Below are 12272 nucleotides of genomic sequence, written 5' to 3'. Positions count from 1 at the left end.
TCCTGTACTGGCCAATATATATATATAATTTATATGTTAATTATATGTTTATAATATCAATTATATCAATATATATTATATATAATATTTATAAAAATAAAAAATATATATACTGCTAAAGAAAACTACTCAACCACAAAAGAAGACAGTAAGATCTGCAAAAAATGATCTATAAAACAACCAGAAAAAAGGTAACAAAATGTCATTAACAAGTCTCTCTATATAAATCATAAGTCTAAATGTAAATGGAGTATTGATTTTTCCACGAGTCAGTATGGCTATGGCCAGTGAGCCTCTGAGACACCGGTGAGGAAAAGGAGGGGAGGCTTTTCCAAGGCTTTGCCTGAGATCTTTTTAGCTATGGCACTTCGGTCGTGATTTTGGGAGTTGTTGTCGGTCTGCAGGAGCCCTGAGTGTGGGTCCACAGCCCTCTCAACCGGTTCCACGCTGGCAGTGAAACCTGAAGTGGGCCCTGTGGAAATTGAAGCTGTTGCCCCAGAGTTCACCAACCAGAACCCCTGGAATCTGGAGCTGTTAGCTGTGGCCAGGAAAGAGCGGGGTTGGGGGACGTGAGTTCTGGCACAGGTTGCGAGTTATAAGGACTCAGCATCATGTAGAAGCACTTGTTGAGCATCGGAATGGCCAGGTTCTGGTTTTGTCATCCACTCATGAATGGGCTCTTAGAAAGCACCTTCACAGCACCAAAAATGTGGTGGCTTGTGAAAGTATAGGATGAGTGCTAGCAGAGCGATGCTTAGAGGCAGGAATCAACTTCATGGTCTATCAGCCAACCCCTTGGGAGGCAGCCTCAGACTTGATGAAACGACTACAGAGTGCCATGATGGAAGGTGGTGTGGTCTACAGGAACCTCGGAGAATCTATGAATAAAATAGCAGCATTGTTTCAAACTTGTAAATATAAAACTGTCAGCCATCAAAAGAGAGCATCTGGAAGAACAACCAGCTTGGAGTTTTATGGCAATAATGAACAGTGGAATATTATTTGTAGTTAAGGTCATCTCCCTCCCCCTTGGGTTTGTTTGGTCTTTTTTAAATTAAGGACTAAATTCTTTCCCTCTCTTGAACATGAGAGAAGTATCTAAGAAAAGCAGTCACCAATTATAATTAACTTTTGAAGGACAAAATAAAGGCATATTATGAAATCTTATTTTCTGGTTATATGAAATTTTCTCTGCCTTTGAGCTCACTGTGGCAAAAGTGCACATATGAGGTTTATGTAAAGCCCTTGTTACCATGTCTGGATCATAGTGATCTCAATAAATGATAGTTGTTTGCTAAAAAAAATAATAATAATGTAAATGGATTAATTTCCTCAATTAAAAGACACAGAGTGGCTGAATTGATTTTAAAACGAGAACAAACAATATGCTGCCTACAAGATACTCACTTCATATAAAAAGACACACATCAACTGAAAGTGAAGTGATGGAAAAAGATGTATCATGCAAATGGAACCAAAAAATAGAAGGAGTAGCTATACTTATATCAGATAAAACAGACTTCAAGCCAAGGAAAGTAAAAAATAATAATAATTTTTAAAAAAGAAGGTCATTATGTAATGATAAAGGGATCAATTCAACAAGAGGATATAACAATTCTAAATATATACATACCCAACACCAGAGCACCAGATGTATAAAGCAATTACTATTAGACATAATGGGAGAGAGAGATTCCAACACAATAATTGTTGAGGACTTTAATATCCCACTTTCAACAAAGGACAGATCATTCAGACAGAAAATTAACCAAGAAACATCAGAATTAATTACTACTCTAGGCCAATTGGATCTAATGGACATATACAGAATATTTCATCCAACGCCTGCATGATACACATTCTTATCAGCAGTATGTTCTTCTCATGGAACATTCTGTAGAATAGACCATATATTAGGTCACAAAACAAGTCTCAACAAATTTTTAAAAATTAAAATCATATCAACTATCTTGTCCAACCACAATGGGATAAAACTAGAAATCAACAACAAAAGGTACACTAGAAACTGTACAAATACATGGAAATTAAACAACATACTCCTAAACAATGGATAGGTCAAAGAAGAAATCAAAAAGCAAATTGAAAAATTCCTGTAGAGAAATGAAAATGTAAACACAACATATCAGAACCTATGGGATAGAGCAGAAGCAGTTCCAAAAGGCAAATTTATAGCAATAAATGCCTATATCAAAAAAAGAGAAAGACTTCAAATAAACAACCTAGCATTACACCTCAAGGAAGTAGAAAAACAAGAATGAACCAAACCCAAAATCAGTAGAAGGGGAGAAATAACAAAGAGCAGAGCAGAAATAAATGAATTAGAGTTTTTTTTTAAGTACAAAAGATTGATGAAACAAAGAGTTGGTTGGTTTTTTGAAAAGATAAATAAAATTGGTAAACCTTTAGCTAGACTAATTAAGGAAAAAAGAGAAAAGACTCAAATAAAATTAGAAATGAAAAGGGGGACATTACAACTGATACCACAGAAATATGAATGATCATAAGAGACTACTATGAACAAACAAACTATATGCAAACAAACTGGAAAACCTAGAAGAAATGAATAAATTCCTAGATACATACAACTTACCAAGGTTGAATCATGAAGAACTAGAAAGCCTAAACAGAAGAATAACAAGTTACGAGATTGAAGCAGTAATTAAAAGTCTCCCAATAAAGAAAACCCAGAACCAGATGGCTTCACTGCCAAATTCTACCAAACATTTAAGAAGTACTAATACCAATTCTTCTCAAGCTCTTCCAAAAACTTGAAGAGGAGGGAATATGTCCAAACTCATTCTTTGAGGCAGCATTACCCTCCTAACAAAACTGAAAAAAGATACAACACAAAAAGCAAACTACAGACCAATATCTCTAATGAACACAGATGCAAAAATCCTCAACAAAATACTAGTAAAAACAGTATCCCACAACACATTAGTAAGATCATTCACCAAGATAAAGTTGGGTTCATCCAGGGATGCAAGGATGGTTCAACACATGCAATATATGCAAATCAATAAATGTGATACATCACAACAGCAGAATGAAGGAAAAAACCATATGATCATTTAAATAGACACCAAAAAAGCATTTGATAAAATCCAACACCCTTTATGATAAAAAACACTCAACAAATGAGGTATAATAAAGCATATATTTGACAGATCTACAGTTAATATCATACTGAATGGACAAAAATTGGAAACTTTTCTCGTAAGATATGGAACAAGACAAGGATGCCCACCTTCTCCACTCTTGTTCAACATAGTACTGGAAGTTCTAGCTAGTGCCATAAGGCAAGAGAAAGCAATAAAGGACATCCAAATCAAAAAGGAGGAAGTAAAACTATCCTTATTTGCAGATGACATAATCATATACATAGAAAATCCTAAAGACTCCATCAAAAAATTACTAGACCTAATAAATGAATTCAGTATAGTGGTGGGATAAACATCAACACACAAAAATCAATAGTATTCATGTATGCCAATAAAAAATAGCTGAAGAAGAGATCAAAAAAGTAATCCCATTCACATTAGCTACCAAAAGAAAAAAAAAAGTAAATTTAACCAAGGAAGTGAAAGACCTGTACAATGAAAACTATTAAACATTGGTGAAAAAATTAAAGAGGATTCAAATAAAGGAAAGATATCCCATGTTTGGGGTTGGGAGAATTAACATCATCAAAATGTCCATATTAGGGCCGAGCCCATGGCGCACTCGGGAGAGTGCAGCGCTGGGAGCGCAGCGACACTCCCGCCATGGGTTTGGATCCTATATAGGAATGGCCGGTGCACTCACTGGCTGAGTGCCGGTCACGAAAAAGACAAAAAAAAAAAAAAAAGTCCATATTACCCAAAGCAATCTAAACATTCATTGAAATCCCTATCAAAATACCAATGATATTCTTTATAGAAATAGAAAAAAGCAATCTTAAAATGTATATGGACTCACAAAAGACCCTGTATACCTAAAGCAATCTTGGACAAAAAGAGCAAAGTTGGAGGCATCACACTTCCTGACTTCAAAATATACTGTAAAGCTATAGTAACCAAAACAGCATGGTGCTGGCATAAAAACAGACAAACCAATGGAACAGAATTGAAAGCTCAGAAATAAACCTACACACTGACAACCAACTGATTTTCAAGAAAGGTGCCAGTAATACGCAGTGGGGAAAAACAGCCTCTTCAATAAATGGTGCTGGCAAAACTGGATATCTACATGCAGAAGGTTGAAACTAGACCCTCATCTTTCACCATACATAAAAATCAACCAAAATGGATTAGAGACATAAATTTAAGACCTGAAACTATGAAACTACTAGAAGAAAACAGGGGAAATGCTACACAAAATGATAATGGGAAGCACTTTTTTGGACAAGACCCCCAAGGCACAGGCAACTAAAGCAAAAATAGACAAATGGGACTACATCAAACAAAATCTTCTGCACAGAAAGAGACACTATCAACAAAGTGAAGAGACAACCTACAGAATGGAAGAAAGTGTTTGCAAACTACACATCAGACAAGAGGCTAATATCCAGAATACATAAGGAACTCAAACCACTCAACAGCAAAAACCCAAATAACCCAATTAAAAAATGGGCGAAGGACCCAAACAGACATTTTTCAAAAGAAGACATACAAGTGGCCAACAGATGCATGAAAAAATGCTCAACATCACCACTCATCAGGGAAATGTAAATTAAAACCACAGTGAGATATCACCTTACACCAGTTAAAATGGCTACTATCAAGAAGACAGAAAATAACAAATGCTGATGAGCATGTGGAGAAAAGGGAACTCTCCAACATTGTTGGTGGGAATGTAAATTGGTACAGCCATTGTACCAATTGGAACAGTATGGAGTTCCTCAGAGAACTAAAATTAGATCTACCTTACAACCCAGCTATTCCACTCCTAGGTATATACCCCAAAGAAATGAAATAAACATATCAAAAAGACACCTGCACTCCTATGTTTATTACAACACTATTCATAATGGCCAAGAGATGGAATCAACTTAAATGGCCATCAACAGATGAATGGATAAAGAAAACTGTGGTATGTATATACAATGGAATACTATTCAGCTGTTTAAAAAAATGAAGTCCTATCATTTGCAGCAACATGGATGGAACTGGAAACCATGTTAAGTGAAGTAAGCCAGGCACAAAAAAACAAATACTGCGGGATCTCACTTATATGTAGAATCTAAAAAAAAAAAAAAAAAAAAGTGGCTCTTATAGTAGTGAGTAGAATAATGATTACCAGAAGCCTGGAGGAGTGGAACAGGGGTTGAGGGCAGGGGTGTACAGAGGAGAAGTGGTGTTCAATGGGTACAAAAGTATGCTATCTACCCTAAGATAATTATTATACAGTATATGCATGTATTGAAACAACACTGTGTGCCCCACAAATATGTACAATGTTTAAATTAAATGTTAAAATTAAAAAGTTAAATTAAAAAATATATAATACTAATCTTTCCATGAACTTTTAAAAGTATGCTATTATGACAGAGGGCAAGAAAGTTAACATAGTCCTGTGGGCACACTGTAAATGAACATTGTTAGCCATCCCATGTGAATACAAACTGTTTCTGATATTCTTTCCTGATTTGAATTGAAGAGAATGCTTTTGTCAGATCACTAGGCCATATACCATGTACATGAAAATTTCTTGATCTGCTCTAGCACTTAAACAATATCTGGCACAGTAGCTATAATTGAAGCTACTGCTTTGTTTAAGCCTGCAGTAGTCTTCAGTCATTCCATATGACCCATCCAGGGATGTGATATTGTTTCGGACTTACTATCTTGGCTGGGAGAGAAGGGGAAGTGAGAGAACAGTTTCAAAGGTTTCTACTTGGCCTTCCTCACTATATCTTTTAACCCACAGCCTAAGAACCCAATGTAAGGGTCTCTAACATCCAAGTATATCAGTGCATTTCAGGAACAGGGGAAGTGACCACTGGGTACATGCACAAAACCAGCAGGCCTACTCTGAGCCAGACTTTAGCCAGAACTATTTATTACCTGATTCCCGTAGGCCTCCCTCATTCTATTAGAATTATGATGATGTTTTAGGTCTCCAAGTATCAATGTCAACTCAGACTGTGTGTCCAATAGTCCTCAAAATGTCTGTGTATTTTCCCTTCCCCAGTGTACAATCGCCCAACTAAACAGCCACAGATGCCTTTGGGGAAATCATCATAGTATATATGAGCCATGATGTTGCTATCTATTTTTCTCCTAGAGATATCATGCTCTATTACCATCTCCACAACTCCCACAGCTCAAGCCTCTTGGCTGTTTCTCATGCCTTGAAGGTCATTACAATTACTGTGGCATTTATTACATTGAAACTCATCATCCCCATGAATATAAATGGCTCAGCTCCATGACTGCCTCTCCTACTATCAGTCTGAACTGTGGAGGAGAGCCACCACTGTGATGCCAGTACCCCTCTCACCAGTACTTTCCTGATGGCCTGAGTGAATCGTGTGTCTTCTGTGCTCTGCCGTGGAACATAATCAACTGGTATGTTTTATGGTATCACATGATTTAGCCATTCTTACTTGCCTACCTTCCTCAGCCTCTTTATTACTTCTACCATATGCCAGGATAGCTCAAGCATTTCTACTTCACTCTACATTAGCCATCACTTACTTCAAGTCTCTAAGAACCACCCCATCCCCCAGGATTCTTGCTAGGGTGTTAAATCCTATGTCCTAAAAAATTATGCACAAGTCAATGAATTCTTGTTTATCCAGTTCCATATCTGGCCCCCTTGATAAAGCACCCTCAGAATATAATCCCAGGTATACCATCTTGTTTTTGCGAATACATACTAGCTAGTTCTTTTAGTTCCTTCAGTGTATAGTTTCTATCTTTTCAGGTCCAGCCCTTTCCAGCCAGATTGTGCTGGTATTTAACCTTAAGTTATTGACCTAACAGCCAGGAGAAGAGGTAGGGCTTCTGGGGGGGCCACCGGTTGCCTTAAGGGAGAAGGAACTTCACAACATCTAACAATACACAAGTGCCAGCTCTACTAGAGAAGAGCAGGCCACTTCAGCAAGTGCAGTTCTTAGCGTTCAGAGGGGACTTCAGAACCAGTACCCTCAGAAGCATCCATCTAGATGTCTCTATCCCATAAATCAGGGTCCCAGGTTTTCCCAACCAGGACACTGATCTTAGCATAATAGACCTGCCTTGATTATTTAATGTCTCTGGAGCTGTGTCGTTCTGACTATGATATCATCTGTTTGTGCTCATCTGTGTCCTCTCTTCACTGCAATATACTTGTATGAGGGTTCTCATATGTAGACTAAGGACTCTGATTCCCATTGTCTTTCTGCAGAGCATCAATTCAGCTTAGTAATAGCCAGCAACTCTCTGTCCTTGTATGCATTGTTCCCCCATATCTTCCAAATGACTGAATCATTGCACCAGCAAAGGCAATCCTTTCAATCAGGAAATTTTCCCAGGTCACCTCCTTTAGCAACTGCACCATGACTGTGTGCCAAGGACTATCCATGTCTCACATACCACCCAAGGGAGTAATGTTTGCCCACCAGACAATGGGTGAACCAAACTCAGAACCTCACCTCATCACCTGCTTTCTTGGACCATGTGTGTTGGCTGGATCATCTAAGAAGCAAATGTCAAGATGAAATTAGATACACAAGAGATTTGTGATTGGGGCAGGTTAAATTCCTGTAAGGGAAAATGAGGAAGAAATTAGAGAAAGCTGGGAGATCTATCAGAACATGATGTAGGTCTGACCCCTGTGTAGGAGAGAAGGAAAGGAAGGTTGCTTAGGAAGAGTCTTAGACTGCCATGATGTTCTCGGAAAATATCAGCAAGGCCAATGAGAAGTCCTCAAGCCAAAGAAGTCTTTCAAAAGAGTCCTACATCTCACAGGAATAGACCCGCCTTAATACCCCTGCTGTAATCACTCAATGGCTGAAAACAATTCATGAGAAGTGTGGACTTAGTGCAAATGCAGTAGATCCAGAGTGCAGCAGCTAGGGTTGCCAATCAATCACATTCTGCAGTAGGAGATATTAGAGGCGCATCTTCATAGCCAACACAACACCTTGCAGGATTATTTTGAAGACAAATGATCTATGTAAAATGTTTAACTATATCTAACACATAGCAAGAACTTAGCACAAGCATTTTGTTAGTTGTTGGTGTTAGAGCTATTATAAATGCAAGGTGGTTCCTGGCCTGCCTCATTGAGAAGACATCCTCCTTAACATCTTGACATGTTCATGGTCAAGACCAATAGAAACAGATTCCTTCTATGCCGTTTACCAAGAGTTTCAATTTCTGGCCTATAAGACAGGTCTTTTTCTAAGTGATCAACACTGTTCCTCTAGTAAGATTTCATACCCATTCAAAGATGTGAATTTGCTGTTTTACATGTTTATAGGCACAATTTTATATTAATCTAATAAAAGCCAATACATTATATATCAAGAATTATTCTTCCACATGAGGTTATTCTTTGATAATATGTAAAAGTAACATAAAAATATGAAAATTAAATGCTGACATTATCATTTTTATGGTAATGATGATGAAGTTGGTGATTTTAAGAAATTGCATTAGCTACAGAATTCATGAGGATTAGTCTTACGGAAATAAGGCAGGGAGGCCAACTTGGAATTTATTGACACAAACAGGTGTGAGGTCACAAAGATCCAGATTAGGGTGATGCATTTGTAATGGTCAGGAAGATGAGAAATATTTAGAAGGAAAAATAATCAGAAATTAGTAATTAATTTTCTCTTGTGGATAAGGGAGAGATATAAAACAAATCAAAAGGTCCTGGTGGTTCAGTGGAAAGGATAGAGTGGACATGTTTTTTCTTAATCTGCCCATCAGCTCCTTTCCTCTCTTCCACTAACGGCAACTCTTTCCTTTGGAGAGCTACCCCCCTCCACTCCGTGTGTTTCTCATTATGTTGCCGATTATAGTATTCCACATCCTGGCCATAGGGTGGGCATGAGACCCAGACCTAGCCAATTGTAGATACTCATCTCTCCGGCCACAGTGGTTGTCCCAGTAATGGGCACATGACACAAGTCATTTTCATCAGCCACCTTCTCTTAGGTTTTATACACAGGTGCAAGGAAAGAGATGTTTTCTCTTTCCTCTGGGGCTGCTAAACAGGTATGATATAATTCTGAAACTGTTCCCATTTTCCCACGAGCCATGTTCCCACTGTCCTCTTGCCATATGCAAGAAGCCAAGCTGCAGTAGGAGTGAAAAAGGCCACCCAGAGAGAAAAATCAGACCTGAGAGATGATATTTTTTGAGAACCTACACTCAGCTCCACCCCTGACATCCTGATTACACAAACCTTAGCTCGAATTTGTTTTCCTTTGCTCAGATTTGTTTCAATTGGGTTTCTGTCTTTTGTAAGTGAAAGAGAGCTCAAATATCTGAAAAGAAAATTGAGAATTGATTTGATGAATAAATTTGAGGTAATGGGAATATTAAAAGGAGCCAATGGCAGAAAAGAAAGCCAAACTAACAGGTAATCATATACAGTACGTAAAAGTATATACCAACCCTACTATGTCCATGTGGCTATAGGTTTAAAGAGGGTATTATATATAAGCAGTGTTTGTGAAATTTGAATTCCAGATTTGTAGTCTTGGGCAATATAATCACTGACCTGTTTTAAGTACATACTTTATGCCAAGCATTATGCTAGGAGCTTAATATGCATTATTTTATTTAATCACCATTTTACACTTGAGGAGGATACTGAGACACAGATATTAAGAAACCATCTCCAAGGACACATATCTACTAAATGCAGTTTTGGGATCTGAATACAGATCTCTCACCTCCAGAACCCATGCTCTTTACCACCACATTATATGGCCTCTCTCGTGGTCAATTTGTGTCTATTATCTAAAGCTAAAATGCTTTTAAAATCCACAGATGTCATCTTACTACCATTCATAATTTCTCTACTCGCTGAAGTTCTTGAAAACAATTGAATAAATATGAATATCTGTTTTTCAGATAATAAAAATGTTGGTTACATTCAATACCTTTGAAGGGCTAGAATAGGTAACTTCAGCTCCCTCGTAAATTTAATATTGGCTATTACACACTGGCAGTGCAAACTGATTTGATATAAACGGTAAATCTTGTGTAAAGGCACCAGGAACACAAAGATCTGTGGCTATGTAGTTATCTTCTAGGGGATTTGTCTCCTCTTTTTCTTTAGAATCCCCACCTAGAAGCATGGAGAAGCATGGAAAGTCCCCCTTTCCCTGCACTTTGCAGTCATTTTGTCCAGGGTATCTAAAGGAAATGTATATAGAATAAAGGAAAAACCAGGGACACAATAAGGTCCTCAATAGGCAGATTATAAGGAAAAGACGCTTCATTTTCCTCTCTCTCTCCAAGATACTTAGTATTAATCCTCATTGTCATTTATAAACTCAATGAGAGACATTTTCCATATGAGAATCCATTAGGCATGTGGAAAACATTGGCTAAGCGTAATGTACCCACCAGTTCCCTCTAATGCAGACATTTATTGAGCTGCTAGATGTTGGCAGGATACCTCTCTGAATTTCCTATTACCTCCTACAACCAATCCAGTCTGGTTTCTGCCACCAACTCCTCCACTGTAAATTGCTCTTGCCAAGTCCCCAGCAACACCCATATTGCATAACCCAACAAATATTTTTTAATTCTCATCACTCTGAGACTCAGCAACTGTTCCTAAGTTGGTCATCTCTTACTTTCCTCCTTCTGCCTTCCTCTGGCTCCTTGTTCTGTTCTCCTGGTTTCATGCTCTCCTGGTTCTTTCTTCTTCCTGTCCAGTCACTCCTTCAGTCTCTTCCCTAGACTTTTCTTCTTTTTCTGGCCCCTTAAAAGAATTTGTCTCTTTCCATCTTCTTTCTGTCCACTCTCCCTGGATGATCTCAACTATGTCCATGGCCTGAAGAACTACCCTGATGCTCCCAAATGTATATCTCTCGTGAACTCCCAATCCATGTAGCCTTCATCTCCATCTGGATGTCCCACAGGCATCTCAAACCCAACACAGCATAACTGAACTCATCTTCCCACCAGTGCCTGGACCTTCTCCCTCCATCCATATCTCTGTTAATGGCTTCAAGGTCCACATTCATATCACCCTGGCCTTCAGGAGTCACTCCAGAGTCTTTCCTTTCCATCCCCTACTACACCAGTACTTCTTCATTTGTCTAACTTCTACTCATCTTGTTTGAACTCTTCATCAACTGTACAGGTCTGTATAAGGTACTTCTCCTCTGTGTTCTTATAACACCTTAAACTTCCCCACTAATCACAATTGTAATTGCCAGGTTACTTGTCTGTATGTTTCACAGACACTAAGCAGGGAAATTATTTAAATAGCTCATTGTTATATCCTTGATGTCTAACACAATCCCTGACACACAGGGATTTATTATTGAGTAATAAATATTTGGTGAAGGAGTAAACAAATTAATCCATAAGTCTTCATCTGAATTCAACGTTCAAGAATGTTCACAGTTCGATACATACTTTTATGTGCCATTTTACTTCCTAAATTTTTTATCCAATATGTTCCTTTATCTTATCCACAATGCCATTGTCTTAGTTCAGATTCCAAATCATTTCTTGACTGGGCTACTGCAGTAGTCTTCTAACTCAAATCTCTGTTCCATTCCCCACACAGCTTCCAGAATGATCTTTCTTAAAATCAAATTATATCATGTTCCTCCTAAGCTCAAAGATTTCAGTGGGTTCACTACAGCCTATAGGATGGTCCAAAACCTGAGCATGGTAAAACACAAACCTCCATACTTTGGTTTCTGCCTTCCTCTTCTCCAGTCACATCACCTACCACTCCTCCACAGGCACCTACCTCATCGTGCTGCTAGTCCTTTCACACATACCCTCTCCCCAGCTGTCTACACTGACTCACTCCTATTCATTCAACAAAGTGTGTATTGACTATTTGATATGTTATAGGGAATACATGATGAATAAAAAGACAAAAATCCCTGCCCTCCCAGGGATGCATCCTCTCTACTTAAATGCCACATTGAGCAAGATGTCTTTCTTTATTGCTTCTACAGAACTATAAGAATATGATACTTTGTCACAACATGCTGTAATTGCTTTTTTTTTATTTATCAATATATATTTTTTTACTTTCTAATACGTTGTTGCAGAGCAGTTGTGGGGAGGGGTAGAGAG

At 38.1% G+C, this 12272-nt stretch overlaps 1 pseudogene; it reads left to right on the top strand.

The window, feature by feature from the left end:
* The first annotated feature begins 360 nt into the window (after positions 1-360).
* Positions 361-884, top strand: LOC134365457 (large ribosomal subunit protein uL18m-like; annotated as a pseudogene).
* Positions 885-12272: the final 11388 nt, after the last annotated feature.

This window comes from Cynocephalus volans, chromosome 17 (genome assembly GCF_027409185.1).
Source record: "Cynocephalus volans isolate mCynVol1 chromosome 17, mCynVol1.pri, whole genome shotgun sequence".
Taxonomy (NCBI): Eukaryota; Metazoa; Chordata; class Mammalia; order Dermoptera; family Cynocephalidae; genus Cynocephalus; species Cynocephalus volans.
Note: the sequence above shows the minus strand (reverse complement) of the source record. Positions and strands in the feature narration are given on the sequence as shown.